Genomic DNA, 27,030 nt, shown 5'->3' with positions numbered 1-27,030 from the left:
ATGTCTAGGAAGCCTTTGTAACTGTGCCCCCTATCTGCTTTATTATCTATATGAATATATACACAATATACTCAAACATGTATTTACATATGCCTACAGATACTTTAAGCTGCCTCCTCAAAGTAGATGTGATGTACGTCAACTTGGCTAGCCATGATTCTCAGTGGCTTGGCAGTTATAATGTAGTTTTGTAGCTATATAACGATGTAATTATGTAATGAGATCAGATATAATGCAATCACCCCCATATTGATATCCTTTATGAGCAGCCAATCAGTTGGAAGGGAATTTCCATGGGAGTGTGGCCTGTATTCAATATAGGCAGACTTTCTGGCAAAGCTCTTAGGCTTTTGTTTGTTCTGAAACCTGCAGCTGGATCTTGTTCATCTGACCATCAGGTCTTGGGACTTGAGCTAGCAGCTTACCTGCTAACCTTGGGATTTGTTGGCCTCCACAGCCTGTGAGCCAGAAGGCTGCCATCTGAGCTGCTGATCTTGGGTTCATCAGTCCCTGAAGCTACCTAAGTCAGGAGAAGCCTGACCCATGGGCTTGGGACTTCTTGGCCTCTAAAATGTCATGAGTAATTTCCTTGATATAAATCTCTCTGTGTTTATATGCTTCACTGATTTTGCTTCTCTAGAGAACCCAGCCTAGGATAGTAGAGTAGACCTTAATGATGTGGAAGGAGTAAAGATTTCAGGACCTTCATTTGCCAATGTGGCATGACTCAAAATGAGAATAAACAGCTGCAAACATCCATCATAATAAGAATGTGGAATGTATGGCATATGAATCTAGGAAAATTGGAAGTTGTCAGAAAAGGAATGGAACACATAGAGATCAATATCCTAGGCATTAAAGTGAACAGAAATGCACTGGTATTGACCATTTTGACTAGACAATCATAAAGTCTGCTAAGTCAGGAATGAGAAATTGAAGAGAAGTGGTGTCACATTCATTGTCAAAAAGAACATTTCAAGATCTATCCTGGAGGACAATACTGTTAGTGATAGGTTAATATCGAAACACTTACAAGGAAGTCCAGTTAATACGACTATTATTCAAATTTACACAAACATCTTTTAGAAATTGAAACACGGAATCACAAAGTATGAATGAAGGATAATTAGAAATTGTCAAAAATGAAATGGAACACTTAAAGATCGATATCCTAGGCTTTAGTGAGCTGAAGTGAACTGCTGTTGGCCATTTTGAGTTAGACAATCCTATGTTCTATTATGCTGGTAATGAGAAATTGAAGAGGAATGGTGTCTCATTCATTGTCAAACTGAACATTTCAAGATCTGTGACACAGTGGTTGCAACAATGGGCCCAAGTACGGCAACGGTTGTGAGGATGGTAGAGGATCAGGCAGTGTTTCTTTCTGTTGCACATATGGTGGCTATGAGTTGGAACCAAAAAGACAGCATCTAACAACAACAAAAATTCCTGAAGTACTACACTGTCAGTGATAGGAAAACATCCATAGACCTGAAAGGAAGACCAATTAATATGATTATTAGTCAAATTTACGCATCAACCACTAATGCCGAAGATGATGAAATTGAGGATTTTTACGAATTGATGCAGTCTAAAGTTGATCAAACATGCAATTAAGATGCACTGATAATTACTGATGATTGAATTGCAAAAGTTGGGAACAAAGAAGAAGAAACAGTAGTTGGAAAATAAGGCATTTGTGACAGAAATAACACCAGAGATTGAAAGATAGAATTTGAAAGAGCAACAATCTAGTTCTCAACAATACATTTTTTCAACAACATGAATAACTACTATACATATGGACCTTGCTTGATGGAATAAACAGGAATCAAATCAAATATGGCTGTGGAATGGGATGCTGGAGAAGCTAAAAGTCATTAGTCAGAATAAAGCCAGGGGCCAACTGTAGAACAGGCCATCAACTGTTCAAGTACAAGTTGAAATTGAAGCTTAAAAAAAATTAAAACAAATCCAGGAGAGTTAAAGTACCACCTTGAGTATATCCCACCTGAATTCAGGGGCCATCTCAAGAATGAATTTGATGCATTGAACAGTAACAACTGAAGACCGGAGGAGTTGTGAGATGACATCAAGGACATTACACGTGAAGAAAGGCCATTTACAAGACAGGAGAGAAAGAGAAAAAAAAAAAAAAAAAAAAGAACTTCAGAAGAGACCCTGAAACTTGCTTTTAATGTAGAATAGCTAAAGCAAATGGAAGAAATAATGAAGTAAAAGAGCTGGTCAAAATATTTTTAAAGGCAGCTCAGGAAGACTTATCAAGTATTATAATGAAATGTACAAAAGCCTTCAGTTAGAAAACTAAAAGGGAAAAACATATTCAGCATTTCTCAAGCTGAAAGAACTAAAGAGAAAATTCAAGCCTCGACTTAAAATACTCAAGGATTCTTTGGACAAATTACTGAATGATGCGGGAAGCATCAAAAGAAGATGGAAGGAATACAGAGTCACTGTACTAAAAAGAATTAATCAATGTTGGTCAATGTTTAACCAATTCAGGATGCAGTATTGATTAGGAATCAATGGTACCGAAGGAGGAATTCCCATCTTCACTCAAGTCATTGTCAACAAACAAGGCTCCGAGGGTTTAGAAAATACCAATTGAGATATTTCTACAAACTGGTGCAACTCTAGAAACACTCACTCATCTATGCCAGGAAATTTGGAAGGCAGCTACCTGGCCAAGCATCTGGAAAAGATAAATACTCATGCTCCTTTCAAAGGAAAGTGATCAGGTGGGACACAGAAGTTATCAAACAGTATCATTAATCTCACACACAAATATATTTTGCTGAAGATAATTAAAAAATGGTTGTAGCAGTACACCAACAGGAAACTGCCAGAAATTCAAGCTGAATTCAGAACACGACATGGAAGGTGGGATATCATTGCTGATGTCAGATGGATCTTGGCTGAAAGCAGAGAATACCAGAAAGATGCTTACCTGTGTTTTATTGACTATGCAAAGGCATTCAACTGTGTGGAACATAACAAGTTATGAATAACGTTGCTCATGTGAAAAATGTACATAGACCAAGAGGCAGTCCCTCAAATAGAACAAGGGGATACTGCATGGTTTAAAATTAGGAAAGGTATGCATCAGGGTTGTGTCTTTTCATCATACTTTTCCAATCTGTATTCTGAGCAAATAATCTGAGAAGTGGGGTTATATGAACAACAGGGCATCAGAATTGGAGGAATATTAATTAACCTGCAATATACAGATGACATAACCTTGCTTACTTAAAGTGAAGAGGACTTGAAGTACTTACTGATGAAGATCAAAGACTACAGCCTTCAAAACAGTGTGGATTACACCCTCAACATAAAGAAAATGAAAATCTTCACAACTGGGCTAATAAGCAACATCAAGATAAATGGAGAAAATATTGAAGTTGTCAAGGATTTCATTTTACTTGGATCCACAGTTAACATTCATGGAAGCAGCAGTCAAAAAATCAAACAAGTATTGCATTGGGCAAATCTGCTGCAAAAGATCTCTTCAAAGTGTTAAAAAACAAAGAAGTCCCTTTGAAGACTAATGTGTACCTGACACAAGTCATGATATTTTCAGTCACTTCATATGCATGCAAAAGGTGGACGATGAATAAGGAAGACTGAAGAAAAATTGGTGCCTTCGAATCATGGTGTTGGTGAAGAATATTGAATATACCATGGACTGGCAGAAGAACAAAAAATTTGTCTTGGAGGAAGTGCAGCCAGAATGGTCCTTAGAAGTGACGATGGCAAAGCTTCGTACTTTCTCACGTACTTTGGATATGTTGTCAGGAGGGACCAATCCCTGGAGAAGGATATCATGTTTGGTAAAGTAGAGGGTCAGCAAAAAAGAGGAAGACCCTCAACAATATGGATTGAAACAGTGTCTGCAACAATGGGTTCAGACACAGCAATGATTGTGAGGATGGTGCAGGACTGGACAGTATTTCATTCTGCTGTACATAGAGTGGCTGTGAGTTGGAGCCAACTTGAGGGCACCTAACAACAACAACAGTAATACATATTAAGAATAATTAAAACATCTGAACCAAAAATGACAAAATGTTAACATTTATTAAATCTGATTGATGGATACATGGGACTTTTTTTTTTCCCTGCATTGATATCTTTATTTGAACTATTTTATGAAAAAAAGGATAGTTACACAGTCTCAGAATGTATTTGAATTATTTCACAAAAAATAAGCTAATTATATAGACATCAGAACAAAAGTATATGTGGAGAGTCTGAATAATTTTTCTAAAGCAGTGACAAGAAGTGTTTCATAGAGGAGATGAAATTACCTCCAGTCTTCACTGCCTTGTAGGTGTTCACCAAGGATGTACACTGAGAAAAGAAATTTCAGTTAGAAGAAATTGTGCAACCAAAGGCACAGACCTCTGAGAGCAGCTACGTGGGAGTACTCCGGATTGGAACAAACCACGGGCGGGCGAGTACGCACAGCAAAGCGAATGAAGTATGCCTTCGTGAGCTTGTTTCCTCCCAATGCTAATTCAGGGACAAGAGTATTCTTTCCCCCTTGGCACAGCTAGTCCATTTTATAACCATGGCAGGTCATTTTTTCAACAACCCCTCCTCTGTAGGTCAAAGTTATGTTCAGTATTAATCACTTAATAGAACAAATAATTTCAGTGGTAACGTAGGGAAACGGGTAGCTCTCCTTCTCAAATGTTCTCTTAAGGAGCTTTGTTTATATAATGATGTCAAAAAGAATTTTTTAAAATTAAATATTAAAATAGAATTAACTTTACAGGACAATAAAGGCAAAAGCACAAAGAACAAATTTATATTTTAAAGATAATATGTACGAATATCATTTCATATATGAGTTAAATATTTCGCTTACCAAACACTCTTTAAAATTTTAAATCAAATATGAATTTCAATTGGTCATGTAGAATAATAGATTTGAAGTAACAGACGTTCTGTTTCTTTGTGTTATGATCTGTGTGCTATCACTGTTTTTGTTTTTTCCCACCACAAGAATATATATAGTACCACAGAGGTAGGGATGTTCGTCCAGAGTAAAGTAACCCCTCACCCCCTTTTCAGTAAGCATCCCTCCAGCCAGCTGCAGTAGCCCTAGTTTGGGAAGGGAAGAATTTTGGAGTTAAATCTAGTATAGTATTTTTATTAATAACTGGTTCAGAACCTTTTATATGACTGAGATGAGACTGTGTTTGAGGTATAAAGTAACTTCAGAACTTCAATTCAGAAGCATAGCCAGTGTCATGAACACCCAGCACAATCTCTAAATTGTGCTGCCACCCATTCAAACACCCAGGGGAAACCTCTAAATTGCACCATCCCCCCAAATTTGAAGATGAATAGACAATAGAAGTGATTTGTCAGCAGAAAAGCCTTCCCCCCTCTTGCCCAGCTTCCTCAGTCAGGCTCCTTTCACATTTGTGGCACCCTGGAAAGTCATTGTGAGCCTCACCTGGTGCCCCCTGGGACTTATGTTCTTGGGTTCAATTACCCAAGAACCAGCAGAAAGCCACTGCAGCTGAATAAGTTTTAAAGCAGAAAGAGAATGGATGTTCTCTCTTTCCTTCTAGTATGATAACTATTAGAAATTAGTAGTTAGGTTCACCCCACAGGACCCAGCATACAGCAGTCATAAAACGGTTTGTAAAGTTTGATTTAATTATTAGTTAACCCAACAGGGAAAAGACTTAACTGGCAAGTACTCCTGAGTGTTGCATGCATTTCAGTGGAAGTGACAAGAATAGCTCTGCTAATGACAAGGATTAAAGTGTGGTTCACAGCTCTTTGAGAGGATAGGACAGTGACAGAGGCCTACGAGGGAAAGAAGGTGGTAAGTTCACTGTGTCCCAAGCCCCACTGCTGTCTGACCAGTACCCTCTGGGGAGCAGCATTTGCACATATCTGCAAACCAAATGCGAGTTTGAGTAAATCTAGCTTGAAGAGTCTTTCTGAGAGCAAGATTACATTCATAACTTTTTATCAAAACTACATTACACATGTGAATTTGAGCATAACTGTTGGATAGACGTGCTCAAACTCATAATGTAGATTTGCCCAAATTCTACATGTCCTGTGGTTAATATCATTAGAGATGAAGGAAAATAGAAGAGGACAGGAGAGCAGGATACTATAATAAAAGATGCATTCGGAAAACATAAAGGACTATTGGAAAACACAACTATGGTTGCAGAAATTAAAATCTCAAAATGAGCATTGATCACATGAAGAAAATTGCTCAGAAAGAAGAGTAAAATAATGAAGAAATGGATAAAAACAAAAAGAGGAGAAACGGAATTTGTCTAATGACCTTTATCATTTTCTTCCAGCATACAGACAGAGAAATCAAAAAGGGAAATTTATCATAGAAATCACGGAGTTTTTCCACCTGCCTCTTGGGGTGGGCGTGGAAGAGAGTGCTTCTGCAAGTTGGGCCCAAGGAAATGGAACGGACTCACACCAAACCCAAACGATAACATCATGGAGTGTCAGCACACTGGTGACAAAGGGAAGCTCCTAAAAGGAATGAGAAAGGAAAACAAGCAGTCATCCTACAACAAACAAGGAACTGATAATAGTGTAAGAATTCTCAATCACTCTTAGGGATTGAATTGTATTTCCCAAAAATATGTGTTGTAAATCCTAACCCCTATACTCTGTCCTACAGGGTCACTATAAATCGGAATCAACTGGAAGGCAATGGGTTTGTTTTTTTTGGTTATTATCTATGGTTATGATCCCATTTGGGAATGGGTTGTCTTTGTTATGTTAATGAGACAGGATTAGTGTAGGGTGTGTCTTAAGCCAATCTCTTTTGAGATCTAAAGGAGATTAAAGAAGCATTCAAAAGCAGAGATGGGAGAAGAGAGGTGCCAAGCCACAGAAGATCACCCAGGAGCAGAAGCTAAAAGAGACAAGGACTTCCTCCAGAGCCAACAGAGAAAGGAAAGCCTTCCCCTAGAGCCGGCACCCTGATTTCAGAATTCCAGCCTCCTAAATTGTGAGAAAATAAATTTCTGTTCACTAAAGCCACCCATTTGTGGCATTTCTGTTATAGAAGCTCTAGATAACTAAGACAGTGGCTACATCAGAAGCTAAAATTGTGATGAAGTGATGCTTTCAAAATTCTAAAAGAAAATATTTTCAGACTGAAAGTGCTTACCTCACCCAGATACTAATCAAGCGTGAGAGAAGAACTATGTCTGTACAGGTTAGCAAGATCTGAAAAATTTTCATTTTCCTCATGTGTTTTTCAAGATATGTATTTCCTGTATGACGGTGAAGGGAATCCCCAGGAGGGTTGCTGAGCAGCAGGCCTAGAGAGCAAAAGTCCTGACTGGAGCAATAAGATCAAGGGCTTGAGGAGGGGAGGATGAAAGGAAACTGCACACCTGATGCATTGTAGCACATTAAAAAGAGCACCATACTTCAGGTAGTTTAATGATAAACTCGTGATACACATGTGGACAACCAAGTAAGTAAAACCATAAGGAAAGAAAGCTATTTACAAGAGCATAAATGTATGTATAATATAACAATTGGCTTAGGGTGACTAATATTTATGTAGTTACGATGATATAAACACCAAACACTGATGGAACCAACAATTTTAACTCTGGATTGATCAGGGAGTGGGGTGTAAGAAAACCAAATCCTTATTTTCCACAGTAGAAAACCACTGTGATATCTAAAATGGAAAATTCAAAAATTTAGCAGCATAAACATGTTACTTAGAAAAACAAATGCTGTTACCAGAAGAATCAACTGAAATAATGTAAAGTGTTTTGGGGAGAAATCAAGGGAGGAATGGGGTGAGTGGGCAGGGAACTGTTATTTTCATTGTAAGATTTATCAAGCTAACGTTTTAAAGTAAGTAGATGTTTTGGTAGATGTTTTCAGTGATAAAGTAACTTTAAAGTTTTAATTAAGCAATTAAAAGTTAAGTGCAGAGAACCTACGATGAGCTAGGAATTGAAGTTGGCACTATGGAGGACATAAGGACTACTGGAGAAATTTCAGTTTATGTTCTGCAGAGAACGTGCAATTTAATTGAGATTCAAAGTCTTGCACATAAATAATCTACTTAAAAATTTATAATTAAGTGATGGAATTTCTAGTCCAGAGTGGGGTAATTGGTAGTAAAAGAAGGTAGTCCCATGTGGGTCATGGGGAGCTTCATGGAGGATGTGAGGTTTTTAACAGGCATCTGAAGGAGAAATTTGACATGAACTGGAATTTGTCAACATTCACTGAACACTCCTCCCCTTGAAGATGCTATCCTGCGTGATTTCTATTCATTCTTTAATTTAGTTCTTGATTTGACCACATGTGGTAAGTTTTATCATTATAATCCCTCCTTTACAGATGGAAGGCCTAGCAATCTACTTCCAAAAGATCATAGCCATAGAAAACTCTCTAGAACACTGTTCTGCTATGATACGCATGGGGTTACCATGAGTCAGAATCAACTCTATGACAACTGGTTTGGTTTTTTGGTTTTTAAAGGTGAAACATCTGAGGTTGTGGAAAAGTTAAGTGTCTTGTCTACTATCACATAAATGTTAAGTACAAGTTGGGGTGAAGGGGCAAATTTTGAGATTTTACAGTTTTGTCATCTGAAAAAATAATTAAGCTACTTTAACCCTAAGATCACTTCCACAACCTTTTCTTCCATCCTAGAATCCCCCAATAGTGACTTTCCCTGGGGTGTGTGTGGGGACAACGTGGGGGAGCAGCACATACCCAGTGCACCTGTGTCTTATTTTTACAATTTAAATAATAGCTCTCATTCTCTGAAAATTTTTCTGAAAAAAATCAGGTAAAATAAAAAATTCGTGGATAGGTCCTGGTATTCCAAAATTCAACACTGAACTAGCTAGTTAGTGACCACAGGACCTCTCCATTACTGTTGAAAGGAAGCTACTGCTTAGCTTCTAGGTCAATGAATTTAAGTTTGAAAACAGCCCAGTTTCTAGGTCCAAGCTTCCCTAACTTGCATTCTAACTGGGTTGGGTCTCCTGGGTGAATGCTTGACCTAGAGCAAACATTTAATCTCTGCATGAATTACCAGCCTGACTTCTACACCTAGGGCACTTGCTTCTGCACGTGCTCACTCAGCATTAAGGGCTAAAGCTGCTATTACCAGGACTCAGCCCGGGCTTCCTCAGCGCATACGTAGATCTCTCTACCAGCTAAGATCACAGGAGCTGAATTCAAGAAGATCTGGTCTTGACTCCTTGCTCTACTCTAGCTATATGATCTTGTTACTTAAATCTCTAAGGCTTTGTTTCCTTATCTGAAAATAGAAATTAAAAAAAAAAAATGTATACCCAACAGGGCTGTTTTATTAACAAGATCATCAATGAAAAGCTTTCAGCACAAAACCTAATGTTTTAAGATTTCAATAAATGTCTTTTTTTTCTGTTGTTTTATTTATTTACCTTTTCAGAGAACTATCAATCCCAACTCCATCCAACACACTAATCATTTTAGGACCACTCCTGAATTAGCTGACTTCAGAATCAACTAACAAGTGTATATTAACCAGCTACTTTGTTCAGGATCTTAGCCTTATATCTCAGGATTTTGTCCTTTTCAGCTCTTAGGACACACTTTAGAGATGACACAAGAAGGTGAGTATAAAAAAAACAAATCAACTGCCATTGAGTCAATTCTGACTCATGATGACCCCGTGTGTGTTCAGAGGATTTTTACGGCCTTTCAGAAGCAGATTGCCAGGCTTTCCTTCCAAGATGCCTCTGGGTGGATTCAAACAACCAAACTTTCTGTTATTAGTGCAGTACTTTTATATGTAATTATATCTAAAGGACAAGGAATTTGGAGTCGATAATCCTGCATTCTGTTTCTTCCTGTCCCAACAATTACTAGATATGTAGTAACTGGAGAAGTTATATGATCTTTTGAAGACTAAATTTCCTCATCAGCAAATAGTAATACGGATACTTAGTAGAGGTACTTTGGGAATTACAGATATGGTGCCTTATGCAGCGCAGAGAATGCAAACTTGGTAACAGAAGTTGCGGTCGCTGTCATTGCTGTCTCAGCGAGAAGAAAACATTCTCTGATCATTATCTTCATCTTAGAATCTGATTATGATACAACAAACAAAAAACCCAACCCAGTGCCATGGAGTCGATTCCCACTCATAGCGACCCTATAGGAAAGGGTAGAACTGCCCCACAGAGTTTTATTTATCTATTTTTTAGGAGAAAAGGGGTTAAATTTTTATTCCATGTTTCTTTTTTAGATCTTCTGAAAATGTTTCCTCAACTCTTAATGAGCTTTTATTTTTCTCAGTGTGGTGGGGAGGTGCCCCAGAGTACATCTTGTCTATTGTCTCCATTTTAAGGGGAAGAAAATAAGGCAGAGTAGCAAAAGATTTGATTGGAACCACTTAGCCTGGTCAGAGTGTTTCCCATCTTTATGGGACAGAGTTAATTGTTGGTTCTTTGCTGAGGTTTAATATATTCTGCTTTCTGAATGCTCGACATTTGAGATCATCTATATTTGTAAAATGAACACTAACAGTTAAATACAATGCTGGCCTCTTCCCTGCCTCCTCAGGCACTCCCCAACCTTAACACGGTGCCATTTTTTCTGCACAGACAGGCACCCATGTCTTTCCTGTGATCATCTCTATCTTGTTTAAAACCACTCTTCAGAAACAGGGATTGTGTCTGGTAGCTTGTTTAGCTTCCACAGAGCTATTCGGAAAAGGGCTCCTTAAAACTAGTTGTCTAGCTCTCCTCAGATTGACACTTACATATTCCAATTTCTGAAAAGGAAAACAGCACTACACTCACTAGGCCCTTCTCTGTTTTTATCTCAAGTGCAATTCTCCAACTTCCCTTTTCTGGTCTACTTTGCTAATCCATTATCTGCCCTGCCTCCTCCCCTTTCTTACCCCCAGAGAAGCCTGGGGATAATTTCTCCCTAGGAAAAGCATGTAAGGAAAGCTTAATCCAATTAGTTATCTTTTGCATAAATTTGAGAATATGGAAAGGAGTCAAAAATCAAGAAGAGAGAGGCAACCTAATACCATGGGCTTTGTGATCAGATTCTTCCTGATATTTTGTAACTAAGACTGCTTCTTCCCCTCAAGGTACCAAAGAGAAGGCAAACCTGGCAGAATGCTCAGTGGTGTGCCTGAGCCCTGCCTTCTCCTCTGAAGCCTCTCTTGTCATTCCATGCCTCCCTTCAGACTCATGTGTGACTTTAGACATAGGACTTCATCTCACGGATCTTCAGCTTTTCTATGCAAGAATACTCTGCTGTCTGTAAGAATCTGAAATAAATTAAGTACCTGGCAAAGAGTATGTAATAGGCGCTCAACATACAACAGGGAGGGTGCTGTGCTCCTGCTGGTAGACAGTTAGGGAAAACAGATGGTATTCGCCCTAAATATTGAGAGAGTGAGGCTCCCTTAATCCTCAGGCCATTAGTTTTAGTAAAACAAACAAAACTTGGCTCTTCTTTGTACCACGGAACCCTAACATATGAGGTTTAATACTTGGATCAAATTTTGTTGCTGTTTTTCAATTTTTATCGCAGTGAAATATATGTAATGAAACTTTCCGATCATGTTTACACATACAATTCAGTGACCTAGCCTACTTTCTTCACGTTGTGCAGCAGTCACCATAACCATTTCCACATTTTGGATGAGTTTTAGCAGCTAAATAAATGCATGGGTCAAAGAAGTATAGATTTGCCCACAGGTAATAGATTCCTCAGATATAATTAATAGGAGTATGGGGATAAATCGACGGCACTGGGTTTTTTTTTTTATGGGGATAAATAGGGAAGGAGGCGGATTTCACCTTGTGGATGATGCCATGGTGGTTATATAAACCTTCTTGTGCAAAGTATTTCTTGGTGCCTTCTACTGAAATGTTATAATCCTAAACTTGAAGGAACATACATCCCATCCAATCCACAATTTGGAAGTTCTAAATGCTTCTTACCTACGCTTTTTTTTTTCCCCAAAGAGGTGACTAATCCTATCAGTTTTCAGTCTTATCCTCCTTCAATACGATTGTTATCTGTCCTTTGCTTTGACCTAGATTAATGACGAAAAATCAATAGGAAAGGAGGAGTGTCCTCTTTGCCTAAGTTTTGCTGAGCACTGTGGAGACTGGGAGACGGAAAGGCCCCGAGGCTCTGTACAAACCCTTCCCCGTTATGAATTTAGATGTGAAATCAAATTGCATCACCTTTTCTTTCTTTCTTCCTTCCTTCCCAGCAGCAACCTTTGGCTATTGCATCGTGCATACATTTATTTGTTCCCGTTACTAATTCTACCTAGTGAGACACGTCCATCCGATAAGCATGTTCACAATTCTTAAGACAGGTTATCACGAGGTGTGAAACATTACATACTCCAGAACCGATTACTGGGAAATAATATTTATGACCCTAGTTGAGACTGACTTATAGATAATCACTCTTAAATTTGGTTAGTTTTCTACCAAAATATTAGACTCAAGTCTGGACTGTCCTCACTTATCAAGAAGAATGTTTTTTTTTGTGGTAGAATTAATCAAAATCTTTGTGAAAAGTAGATGACTTTTATCGTTTCCATCTTATTTCTGTATTCCTGCACCTTTTCACTGAAAGAAACTAAATTGGCCTGGAAAGACCTCATCTTTTCAAAGACTTGTGTTCTGACACCATAACATCTCATGCCCTTTCAGTGACTAGGGATGGGTTATTTGATGGTTTGCTAGGATCTTTTTTTTTTTCCCTGACTGGACTGTAACTTTCCAGAATTTTGCCTTTTTCCCTCTTAAGAATAAGAACCTAGGGCCAATGCCAGGCATCATGGCCAAGCCCACTGAAATGCTGGAAAGCATGGCATTCGGTTCTTCTGATATGAATATGCCACTGCTCCTGGTTCCTTCTCTTTCACCATTTAGATGTGACCTGCAACAAAACTGATAGTTATTCAACTCCAAAATCAATATCCAGCTTTTTAAAAGGTGTTACTGAGAAAGCCATACAAACCTTAGGATTTTCATGGGTTTCTGTCTAGGGCTTTTCCTTTCTAGCAAAGCAGATAATTTTTTGATTACTCATCTTGTTTGAATTTTGCCCCCCCGCCCCTTTTTTTATCTTTTACTTCCCTTGCTTAGCATTGTCTTGCCATCTGTAGTCTTCCTCATTTTGTCCTTAAGTAGCTCCTCCATTTCTTTGTGTCTACCTTTTTGGTTTGCATTGTCTACCCCAACTTAAAATAGAGATCAGGAATTACAGAATCGGATCCATTACCCCTTCACCTTCATTCTAGTAAGTCCATCCTTTTAGGGGAATGAGACAAGGCTCCCAGATTGAGTGTTTCAGCTAACTCAAGCTGTGTCATTCTCTCCTAATGATTGAAGGAATCAATATCTTAATATACACCCGTAGTCCATGCAAAGCCCACAGGCTCAGAAGCTTGGAATTGACCTGTTCACTGAGATAGTGTACACAAAGCAAACAAAACTCCCCTTCTCTACAATCATTTTTATTTTTTTCTTAAACATATTTAATTTGATTGTATAATTATCTAGTCATATTTATCCCTGTGGCTCCGGCAAAAGTTTCTCACTTCCTTTGGATCCTCCAAACTACCTTCCCTACAAGAAAGTTTTCAACAAAGAAGAGAGTTTATGTCTATTATACCTCTCATTTATATATGCTTTTTGGTTAACAAGTATTTCATATTCACAGGTTCTTCAGGTTTTTTATTTGTTTATTTTTATTTTCATGGTAATGTATTGATGTAAGCAGGAAACCGAGGTTGTCCAGCTCATATCTATCAAAGCTGTGAAGCAAGAGTCCTCTCTGTTCTAAGTCCTTCCCTATTCAACTCACTCAAGAGGAGTCTTGTTCTATTTTTCATAGCACAACTTTCAGAGAACTCTCAGCAATTCCAGCCTTATTTTCTAAGTTTGTGTGCCAAAGGCTGTGCCAACTTTAATGGTATTTGTTCCCAAAAGAAAAAAAGTATATATTTTATATCTTTACTTCTCATAATAACAGGCTAGACTTCAAGTTCAATGGATACTTTGTCTAATTCAGCAAACTATGGCCTATGGACCAAATCTGGCCAATCACCTGTTTTTGTATGACCTGAGGGCTAATAATGGTTGATGCACTTTTAAATGTTTGAAAACATTTTTTAAAAAGCCTTGGCGGCACATTAGTTAAGCATTTGGTTGCTAACCAACAAGTCAACAGTTCGAATCCACCAGCTGCTCCTTGGAAACTCCAAGGGGCAGTTCTTCTCTGTCCTATAGGGTCGCTATGAGTTGGAATTGACTCAATGGCAATGGGTTTGGTTATTTTAGTTTTATATTTCATAATATTGAATATTATATGAAATTTAAATTTCAGTTTTCATACACCATATATAAAGATTTACTGGGAACCAGCCAGGTTATTTTTTTATATATTTTCTATGAATGCTCTCACACTAAAACAACAGAGGTGTGTAATTGTAACAGAGACCGGGGGGCCCACAAAGGCTGAAATATTTACTACCTGGCCCTTTACAGAAAAGACTTCCAATCTGTCTTGTAAGAGATGGGTATTTTCTCCTCTTCCTGGCTTGCAGGTAGAAAAATAATAGCTAGTATATGTATTGCTCTGTACAGTTTGAAAAAAACACTTTCACATCTCTTATCATATTAATTGTTCATGACAACTCAGCAAGGTAAATATTTTTGCACTCATCTTAAAAATTAGACAGCTGGAGCTAAAAAGCTGATCCAGCTCCCTCTGGATCACAGAGTAAGTGAGAGAAGAGGGCTAGATGGAATGAAAGTCTTTTGGCCATAACTTCCACCTAATGGTTGCTTTGATGTGGTGTGACCTAAATATAATTCCATTTCACTTTTACATGTGCCCCATTTGTTGCCTTTGCTTTCCTTATCCCAGTGTGGAAACTTTGACGTAAACGTCATTCTCGAGTTTGTGCTGCACACTCTGTCATCTTTGGATAACAACTTCCTCATCTTATTTTAAGCTATATTGAGTTACGTACAATTTTCTGAATCGTCACATGAACTCTTTCCTTTGAGCCTTCTTTCAAATGATGTTTCCTCTCTCTTAAGTGCCATTTTCTACCTGTCATGAATTGAATCATGTCCCCCAAAAAATGTGTGTATCAATTTGGCTGGGCCATGGTTCCCAGTATTGTGTGGTTGTCTTCCATTTTGTGATTGTAGCTTTATGTTAAAGAGGATTAGGGTGGGATTGTAACACCCTTAACCACATCACATCCCTGATCCAATTTAAAGGGAGTTTCCCTGGGGTGTAGCCTGCACCAGCTTTTATCTCTCAAGAGATAAAGGGAATTGAGTAGACAGGGGGATCTCATACCACCAAGAAAGCAGTGCTGGAGCAGGGCGCATCCTTTGGACCCAGGGTCTCTGCACAGAGAAACTCTTAGTCCAGGCAAAGATTGATGAGAAGGCAGACAGAGAGGAAACCTTCCCCTGGAGCTGATGCCTTGAGTTTTGACTTTTAGCCTACTTAACTGTGAGGAAATAAACTTCTCCCTGTTAAAGCCGTCCACTTGTGGTATTTCTGTTATAGCAACACTAGATGACTAAGATACTAACTAACTTCTAATCATCATCTAGACCTTCAAGACACAGCTAAAACACCTCCTCTCAGCCAGGTGCTCATGATATGTGTTAATTAGCACCCTGTGCCATTCTAGTAACCCCTGCTATGCAGTCTAGTTTACATGTTGTCCTCCGTGATTAGACTAACTGACATGTCTTACAATGTGGTCACTCCCATCCTCTCACTCAAAATCCATATCAAAACTAATCACAACTATTTGTTGAATGAATGAATGAAAGAATTTGGTGGAAATATATGGTTACTCTCAGATAATATAAGTAATAAAGGAAGTGTTATACACTATTATACCAAAACAAACAAACAAAACCAAACCCACTGCCGTGGAGTCGATTCCGACTCATAGTGACCCTATAGGACAGAGTAGAACTGCCCCGTAGAGTTTCCAAGGAGCAGCTGGCTGATTCGAACCGCCGACCTCTCTGTTAACAGGCATAGCACTTAACCACTATGCCACCAGGGTTTCCATAGACTATTATATTAACATTATAATGCTATTTTATAAACCCTTAAGAATGACAAAATAAAAAAAAAGTGTATTTTCCTGCAAGAAAAAAATGCTAAAAAAAAACTTATGTATACATAAACATTAAGCTGATGCCTGTCCATCTAGCTCCTGGCAGTTTGATTTGTAAGTTTGCTTTGCCTCTTAGAATTTAAATAAAGAAGTCATGGCACAAATGGGAAGTTCAGCATCTCATACACTGCATGCTGTCAATTAGTTTTGCATCATAAAATTTGCTTAAAAATCTCACCAGTTGCTTCATAGAAATGAAGAACATACAGAGGAACTGAAGTACACTATAATATGGGTGGTGGCTTAGTGGTTAAGTGCTACAGCTGCTAACCAAAAGGGTCAGCAGTTCAAATCTACCAGGTGCTCCTTGGAACTCTATGAGGCACTTCTGCCCTTTCGTCTAGGGTCACTATGAATCGGAACGACTTGATGGCAATGGGTTTGTTTTTGTTTTTTTTTTTTTATAATATGGTTGCACCACCAATATTTCAAGGCAGGTGTCATAGTTGGTGAAAAGCCCCTATTGGTTTATTGGGAGGGAATATTTGACTTCTATTTGTTGTAAATTTATATGCTAAAAGATGTTTCCCATTGATTGGCCCCAAGTTTAAGTAAAGATTATTCCTCCAGAGGAGATGCTGCTTCTTCAGATAACTACCAAGAAAATATTGGCTATATAAGGCATTGGCAATGAAAATAGGTACATTAAGAAGTGTTTCCTGCAAACACCAGTGCTAACTGCATTCCCAACACTCTAATGCTGTCCCTGAATCGATGTTGGCTCAAGGTTACTTATAGCCTGGGAAAACTTGAATTTGATGTTAATGGTCTTTAACAACGCTCCTTAGCACCTGGTGGTTTGGTGGTAGAATTCTCACCTTCTATGCAAACCTGAGTTCCATTTCTGCCACTGCACCTCATGCCAGGCCACTGCTCATCTGCCAGTGGAAGCTTGCACGCTGTTATGATGCTGACAGGCTTCAGAGATGCTTCCAGACTAAGACGAATTAGAAAGAAAGGCCTGAGGATCTACTCCTGAAAATCAGCCAATGAAAACTTTATAGACCACAGTGGTCAGATCTGCAACTAATCGTGGGCTAGTGCAGGACTGGGCAGTGCTTCAGTTCATTGTGCATGGGCTGGCATGAGTTTAGGGCTGAAGCAAAGGCAGCTAACAACGACAAGAAATAACTTTTGAAAAGGGCTCTCCTTGTTATGTTCAGTGAGCAGCAGAAGGGAGGAGCAGAGGAGCTGAACCAAGGACCAGAATGCATTATTAGAATTAGTTGTGGTAGCAGCTAAGTCTAGTTTAAGATGTGTGTGGGTTAGATCTTTACTCCCCCACTAAGTAGCTGTATGATTCTGGGAAATAAATATTAACATTCCTATCTCCTAAGGGAGAAATTGAGTCACAATAAGGAAAGATACTTTCTCAAAGCTACATAGATAATAATTGGTGGAATTCAACCTTGAATCTAGAATATGTGGCATCAAAAACTCTGCAGTCTTTTAGCAAACTAATTGGATTTTCTTAGGCTAGATACTCTTATTTGAAAATTGAGGGAAAAAAAAGCCTCTCGTTGTTAGTTATGACAATCAGCACTAACATGCATAATGGACTTGACACACAGGGGTCCACGACAATGGTAACTATTTTATTATATTATTATATTATTATATTATTATTGTTGTAGTTCAGTGCAAATGTTGGATTCATGTGAATCCTCTTCGCAATGCCAGCATTGCTTAAATAAGAGCTTCACACACAACAAAGAGCCCTGGGAGACAAGGACAAAGTGTTCTGCTCACAAACGAAAGTGCCAGAGAAGCGAGCACTGTCCTACCTTCTCCTGCATTCCAACTTGATGGCATTTCCCCTCTATTCTAGTGAAAGACACATTCTACAGCAGCCTTTCATTCTCTGAGGTGAGGCCCTTTTGAAGAGCTGGGGCTCCTTAGAGGAGAGGACTGACCTGGATTTGCCTGTCACTAGCACTTGCGTTTCTCTCGGGGTTGGATTTCACTGTCACAGACCTGGCTTCCAGAGGCCCCTTGTGTTGGTGTCAGCCACCACTCACATTCAAAATGATTTTCAGTCTGGCCCCTGGCTCAGGTTTCAGACACTGTGAGATCACTTACCTGTTCAAAGCCTAACACACTAAAACTCATTCTTTTTGAGCCATCAGGAAAAATATAATCGATTCATATGTAGTTAAAAATTGGATTATTTTGAGAAGCATGAGTTCTTTCCGATATACATGTCTGTTTTGCCAAGGAACCATCTTTTTCTCCTTACGTCATAGGACTAAAACAAAGACAGATATGAAAAGGAGAATCAGATTTAATGTAGTCCTTCACCATCTTCTAATTATACTCTCCAATCATTTTATGTGACTAGATACAGTTCATGAAAAAGGGAGGAGGGAAACTAATGTTTCTTTTTTGAGTATATAAGTGGTGCTTTAAAATCTGTTTAGCGATGAGGAATTCAGCTTCAAAGATGGGAAGGGACATACTTGTTCATTGTTTTTCAGCTATTAATTGGAAGAATAGGAATTTGAAGCCATGGCTGTGCCGCCAAAAGCCTGCGATGTCATCAATTTCTCTGATATTACAAATTACTGCAAAATGTTTTTAAGGTAATTTTATGGGGGCTATCACAAAGACTTTATGCAAATTATCTTCAAGTGATTTATTCAAAGTCACGAAGTTAACTTATGGTATGTTTAGAAGTAGAACTTTAGAACTATGCCTAATTCAATCCGCTTACAAATAGCTACTGAGTCCAAATGCCTAACAAAGCATGTATTACCTTTTCTGTGCATTATTTTATTTAATTAAGTGTGGTATGTGTCAATTGTTTTCTATACATTTAAAAAAAAAAACCTGTTGCCTTCCAGTTGATTCCTACCCATAGTGACCCTGTAAAGCAGAGTAGAACTACCATGTAGGGTTTCCAAGGCTGCAATCTTTATGGAAGCAGATTGCCACATCTCTCCCTTGAAGAGCAGCTGGTGAGCTTGAACTGTTAACCTTTTGGTTAGCACCCAAGGTCTTAACCACTGTGCCACCAGGACCCCTTTTTCTACACCTTAAGAAATGATAAAGAAATAAGTAAGGAAAGGTAGCATTTTTGGAGGTCCCCACTAACCACGTAACAGGAATTCTACTAAATGGTTTTGCAGGCATTATTTCATTGAATCCTCGGGATCTTTGAGGTCTCTTGTTTTGAAACCCCGTTTGCCTGGTTCTAATGCCCATGTACTTCTACCGTATTATACTGCTTTAAGACTTGTGTCGTATTGTCCCCTAGCTTCTCCATCTCCTCAGCTGACTCCAGATGGAATTTCCTCCCCACTTCCCCACTAAGTGGCTCTATACAGGGTCATCAATGTCTTGGTCCTGCTAAAGCCATTGGTGATTTATTTATTCTCATCTGAATTTCTTCTTCAGCAACATTTGCTGACTTCTCACTCCCTCCAAATCCAGCACTTCATCCTCTGGGCTCCAGTATAGTTCACTGATTTTCTCCCTTCCTGTCTGACACTTGTCAGTCTCCTCAGCTCGGTCTTCCTCCTCTAACACACCATTGTTCCCTGCTCCCATTTCCAGTTACACTTATACCCAGGTAATCTCATCTTGTCTCCCTCTCCGTGGACACACACATGTGTATGCATGCACATATACATATATGTGAATACATACATGCACATGTATACATACATATATGTCCCAAGTGTCCATTCAGACCAGACCCCATTCCTTAACTGCAGACGCATAGACACATATATCCAGCAACCTGTTCTTAGCCGAAATATCAAATTTAACAAAACCAAAAACGACTAATTATCTACCCTTCCCACTTCAGGATCACCACTCTCAAATCAAAACAAAAACCCTCCTCCCATTCATTCAATGGGTAAAGCCAAATATTTGATCTTTTTTTTCTCATGCTCACCCTCAAATAAATTACCATATCCTGTTGTTCCTGTCTAGACTCAGCTGCATGTTACAATCCCTACTAATACAACACCTTGTCCAAGCCACCTTCACCCTCCCGCAGGCTTCTGAAATAGTCCCAACTGTTCTGTCTTCCTCCCCTCATGTCTCCCTGGGGGCCATTACCTACTGAGCAGCTAGATGATTTTTAAAGGGTAAATCTGATAGTGTCACTCTCCTATTTAAAACCTTTTTTAGTTCTTAATTTCTGTGTATTGATTGACTACCCAACACATAGAATCTTAATAAATAGCACAGGAAGTGAATTCTATTTCACACAATGAATATTTAGTCTTCCAAACACATAGAGTCCAGCAGGCATGGTGACATAAGAAACCCAGGTTGCACACTGGGCACAGGCTGCAACCAGGATGGCTCCAGAGTTTGAATTTGATGTTTTAGCAAGTCATTGAGCTTGTCTTGTAGACAATTGAGCCAGGCATGTGGGCCAGGTAATTCAGTTGATGATGAGACAACTCATGACAGCACTTTTAAACGTGTCAAAATCAATAATCCCAGGAAGTAGGAGTTTCATGTTTCTTCAGCAACCACAGAGGTCATGTTATCTGGGAGTTAATGGTCTAAAGGATGAGAATCGGAGCTAAGGGATTAATTGTTTGACTCGTCATTAACACAAGAAAACACAGCAAGGCACATTTGTCTTCCACACAAAATCATAAAAAATTCTCTTTATTAAATATACATTATTTACAATTTAAGTCTTTTTGCTATACAACAATAACCATAGGGGAAAAAAAGAGAAATCTAAGGCTAACTTCCCCCACCCCCCATACAGTGTATTAAGACATGTTACGTGGTGTACAAAACTGACTTGGATCGAGGCAACATCACTTGGGATTCTGTTTTAGGAACAAAAATCTGAAGGTGGAAAAGAAAAGCCAGGCTTCAGGAGATCCACAAATGAAGGCGACCTGTTTTGTGCTTTTACCATAAGAGTCCTATCTATGTATTTTGTAGGGGGGTATTTTTCACTTTTATTGATTACTTTTTAAAAGTAACCTTCCTGCTCTTCCTCATTCATCTGAAAGGAGGACTCCTACCTGCCAGGGTGAAGCAAATTTCCTGTCTGCGATAGACACTGTAATGCCCTATCATAGAGATGTACAAACTACAGCCCACTGGCCAAATCTGATCTGTGGCCTGTTTTTGTAAATAAAGTTTTATTGGCACACAGTCACACCTATTTATGTATTGTCTAAGGCTGTTTTTGTGCTGCAACAGCAGAGGTGAGTAGTTGTGCCAGATATTTACTATCTGGCTCCTTACAGAAAATGTTTGCTGACTCCTTGCCTATCACATTCTATAGGCAGACTCTTGGCTCCCCCTCTGTCTGCACTCCCATTCCCAATGACAACTTTGCACCCAGTTTTGCTTTTCTAGTTGACTGAGGGAAGTGTCAATCCAAGACCACAAAGAATGCCAGAAAGTCTATCAACTACCAGATTCAGAAGTGGAGACATCTTGGTCTTGGCCCTCACTGAGTATATAGTTCTCACAATATAAGTATGTTGCTTTTCGCAAGATTTGTGTTTTTTTTTTTTTGCATGTATATTTAAGGCAGGACAAGGTTACACAGGTTGACACTTACTGCCATTCAAAGAGAAGAAACTATGTTAACATTTCATGTAATACCTTTGGGGTGGGTGGAGGTTGATTATAAAGGAAAAGTATGACTAGGCAAGTGCCCGTTAAAATTGCCCTAAAGTTTCACTGAAAGAGACTGCTTATTGGGAGGTTCTGCCAAGAGTCTGCAGAGTAACTTAATGCACCCATTGCATACCCAATTACCCAAAGCCTTTCTCATGTTCTCAGGGACTACTACTGCAGTCTGAAGCATGTAGGAATATAATGCTAATGAAAACAAGACCATGGCTTTAATCATTAAACCTGTTAGCTTCACATTTGGTTATGGCCTAGGACTGCTTTCCTAATTTTGTCCGGGGAAGGGTTTTCCTGTATCACTAGAAAGATGAGGAAGACAGTGTTTCCAGCTAGTGTTAGATGGTGGGTCATTGGCAGTATTCACTGTCATGGATTGAGAGTATCACATCTTCTGGTAATTACGGTGTGTTTATGGATGGCTGAGCCAATGATGGGGGAAGAAAAACCACTAGACTAATCCTAGGACCTCAGGCCCCCCATCCATGGGTGTTCTGATTCAGGATAGTGGACTTAGGGAGATTTCTGACAGTTTCTTTTCCTTAAGACTTTAGCTGGGTAAGGATGTGCCCAACCAGGGCAGGTTATATAGTTGTGGTGATAACTCCAAAGTACCCTAGAAAAACCCTAATAAAGTAAAGCACTTAAAAAAAGATGTGGTTGGAGGTTCAAAAATGTCATGCAATTGTGAGTAAAAAATTCCTCATGCAAAGCCCTTGATACTGTCCCTGTCCCTCATGTGTGAGACAGTGGTCCAGATGCATTGAAAAGACCCCAGGGCCAGGAACCAGGATAGTAGGAAAAGCCCCTGTCATCAATTTATGGTGGAAACTATGACCCTCCTCGCAGCAGACAGCCACCAAACCGCTGCTGCACGCTGCCTCTTCCTCCTTGACATGTGCCCAGCAGGAGTGGTTGAAACACCAAAACCAACTCTTGCCTTAATCCTTGCTTATGTCTGTTCAGCTATTTTGTACACTATGAACGTTACAAAAGACAGACAACTAGCTTACAAGTACAATATTTCACTAAAAACTGTACTACTTTTCTGCTCTTCAGAATATCTTAATGCAAAATAAGAGAAAAATTGTTCAAAAATAGCAATAAAGTTAAACATTAAAATCTTATATGAAGGATTCAAATAATTATCAACACAAAAGGGGAATCTGTCTCTCCCTTCCAAATAGACGTGTGTGTAGAATTTCCTGGGAGCTGCTTGAATAACAGCCCTATTTTTACAAAGTTTTCACTTATGTGTTTTTTAATTTTTGTCTTTTTCCCGTTAGGAGGTTCAGCTATCTGAAATTTGTTGAAAGCAGAGCTGAGAACTAGGAACAGTCAAAAAGTCTGTAAACTAAGTGACAAGAAGTAAGAAAGTGGGTATAGGGATGGAAAAAAATGCTGAAAAAAAAAAGCTCAAAAACAGTGATAGAAGTAATTCAATTACACAGAATGCTTTTGAAAGAAAACATTTCAAACTGCTTGAGAGACATGAAATGGCACTCAGTTACCCTCCAGGTATTCCGGAAGTTTTGAGTTTGCCTGCATATTCTTCCATTAACCACCTTTGTCATCTACAACAAGGGAGTTCATTTGTTTGGTCTCTGGGTGACCTGTAGGACAATTTGAGGACTGTGTTCACACCTTTGGTTAAAAAGAGAATGAGTGGCAGAACTATACACTGGACCCAAATGCCTCTTCTGAGACTGGTATTACAATGTGGCTTTGATGGATTAAAGCTCTGGAGGAATTCGAAGAAACCAGGGCATCATAAACAAACTGTCAAGGCTTTTCATAAGTGATCCCTATCTCCCTGAATACCCTGGGGATAATGCTTTGCCTACACCCTCCCAATGAGGCTCCTTTAATTGAATGAGTGGACAGCAGACTGGGGACTGGAAAAATTCATCCAGGTCACAGAGGCAGGATCTCACAAAGATGAGCAAAACTTTTTAGACAATTACTCACTCTAGTTCTCAATCATCTACCTAAGCACTGTCAAAATGGTTCATCAGGACGATGGAATGTGTTAAAAAGATCTGGAGGTGAATGAAGACACCTCCTGGTGTGTTCTAAGAGCAGTGATATGCAATAGGTCATAAGCAGATGGCAGTAAAAGAACTGAGAAGAGAAGGGGAAGGGAACAGAAGTGGAGATCATTGATTTTCCTAGCACAAATTGGGTCCCCAAGTTGTCACTTAGTCTGATTCATGGGAAGGAGAACTTTTGGAATGCCCAATCAGAACTGAAACAAGAGTGGAGAGAATTAGGCCTTCCAAAAAAGTATGTTAGAGACGGGGGTATTCATTCTTGCTGTCCCTAAAGAGCTAACCCACCTCCCTCTACAGGAACTTATCTGCAGGATAGACATTTGCTTTGAGAAGGAAAAACAAAGCAACTCATTGACAGTGGAAGTGATAAATGAGAAATAAAATGTAAGTATTTATCCAGAAATGTACCTGTTTCACATTAGAAAAATAATTATGCAGGGCTTTTGCTCTGCGTTCTATAGCACTTGGTGCATTCCCCTATTACGATAGTATCACCTTCCCTGATAGACTTTGAGTTTCCCATGAGCAAGAATAACTTGCAATCTTTGTTAGCCAATGTCTAGCACAGCCCTCGGAGTATTAGACATTCAATGAATACCCCATGATGAGAAAAAAAAGGAAGAGAACAATCTATTTATTTTGTTCTGATCCTATTACTTCTACCCTGTTTTGTGTATGGGTCTGACAAAGCATAGAAGTCAGGTTACTACCATCTCTTTGATTACAAAAGAAAACAAAAATGGGTTCTAAAAAATATCAGCCCCAAATCCTTAAAATAAATCTCCCATGTGCAAGTGGGAGCAAGTATAAGAGGACACACTACTAATAAAAATATGTCAGAGAAATGAAAAATGTCTGTTTCTCTAGACAAACTTTCCTAGAAACTGTGGCAAAGCAAACATACGCACACAATGAATGATGCAATAAAACCCCCTGCCTTGAGTTGATTCTGACTCATAGGACAGAGTAGAACTGCCCCATCAAGTTTCTAAGGCTGTGAATCTTTATAGACGCACACTGCCACGTCTTTCTCCCACGGAGCAGCTGGTAGGTTTGAACCACCAACCTCTCAGTTAACAACCGAGTGCTTAACCACTACTCTACCATGGCCCCTTCAAATGATGAGTAGGGTATAAATATATTTTTTTGTTGGTGGGTAATGTCGAGTTTGTTGCAACTCTTGGCAACCCCACGTGACAGAATAGAACTGCACTACAGTTTTTCTTGGTTGTAATCTTCAGGGAAGCAGGTAGCCGGGGCCTTCTCTAGAGAAGAAGATGGGTGGGTTTGAACTGCCAACGTTTTGGTTAGTAGCCCAATGCTTAACCATTGTGACTCCAAACCAAAAAAACCAAACCCACTGCCGTCAAGTCGATTCCGACTCATAGCGACCCTGTAAGACAGAGTAGAACTGCCCCATAGAGTTTCCAAGGAGCACCTGGTGGATTTGAACTGCTGACCTCTTGGTTAGCAGCCATAGCACTTAACCACTATGCCACCAGGGTTTCCACTGTGACTCCAGGACTCCTTAAATATCTTTTAGGGTAAGCAAATGTTCTGTTATTTGCATAAAGAAAATATATTTGGTGGGTGGAAATGATATAAACAAAATAGTCTCCTTGGAATATGACATTGCACAGGTATTTTTGGTTTTACTGCAAAGTGCCCAGACTGCATAAAATCTTTTTATAAACATCAGCTACCAAAGATTGAGTGTTAAGTAGAGAGGATCACAGTGTTCCAGAGGATAAAGTCAGAAAACCACAACATGGAAGAAGAAGAGGGTGGCAAAGGAGAGATTAGAATGCTTTCAAAGACCATGCATTTAGTTTTAGATTGTAATTGTTCAAGGACTGAAATACAAAATTGAACAACTGCATAAAACTACATGGATCTTGGTACCATTAAGGAAAGACTGGCTATAAATTGTGTTTAGTTTTTAAGGGTGAAACTTGCTTGCTTTTCATACACATCTAGTGAAACTTAGTGTGTTCCCTGGGGTTGTGAAATGATCCAATCCTATAAAAACAATTCCAATGTAACCCTGAGACTCCACTTATAAAAGTGGTGCACCGATCGTATTATGTCTTGGCATTGGTCTATGGTATACTCAACTTGACAGCAAAAGGTAATTTGTGCATAGTGTGTGTGTACAAATAGACTACATATGTGGGAGGGATGCTACTGACTGTGCAGTGCAGATGTGACAAGGACAGAGCTTTACAAATTCTCCAAAGGATATATAAATAAATGAGAAAAGCAAATATTCTAAGTTGGCCTTTGCTAGTCTTTCATTTCTTCTATCTGCCCTGTGTCAGCAAAATGCAGTCCTCACTTCTCAGAGACTTGAATAATGAGGAATTCCAGCTTTATTACTCATACCTTCTTTTTCCTTTCCATCTCATTGTTAGAGATGCTTCAGGCCAAGCCTACTATTCTTGGTGGTGATTTTTATCTCAGGGGACAAAGGAATATATGACCAAGCAAAAGGCTGATTTGTATAGCCTTTTTATGGGAATAGAAAATTCAGAAGTGAAAATTGGAAATGAGGGATCTCAGGGTAGGGAAAAACAGTATTCAAAGATCTTTCTTACTAAAGGATCATTCATCTTATTGAAGCTAGAAGTAAAAAAAAAAAAATGACCTTGTTAGAATCACTTTAAAATAGGTTTCCTAGGAAAAGGACACAATGGAAATGTTGAAGGGATTAAGTAGAACCCACGGAGGATTTTAAGGGGAGAATGCATACTTAGAACAACATCTTAAAGTGAGAAAATATAATAGCAAAACAAACCCTTACCCCAAGTGTTCCCTCTGAAAGAGAAGCAGTGGACCTGACATGGAATAGAACTAATGAGTCCATCATGTGAGTCTCGTCATGCAGAGGCAATGTTAAATAATCAGATGTGATATACACATTAAGAACAAGAGGGAACGTCTGTTAATTGCCCAGGTTGGCAAACAGCAATGTGGTCATTGTTTTCCAAATGGAACATGTAAAGAGAATCGGCAAGTACTTTCTCCATCTGTGGGTCATTACATTGGCATTTCCAGCTTACTGGAGCATTTATACTGTTTTCCCCTTACTTTTTTCTCCAGGATGGTCCA

The sequence above is a fragment of the Elephas maximus genome, chromosome 6 (assembly GCF_024166365.1).
Source record: "Elephas maximus indicus isolate mEleMax1 chromosome 6, mEleMax1 primary haplotype, whole genome shotgun sequence".
NCBI classification, from domain to species: domain Eukaryota; kingdom Metazoa; phylum Chordata; class Mammalia; order Proboscidea; family Elephantidae; genus Elephas; species Elephas maximus.
Note: the sequence above shows the minus strand (reverse complement) of the source record.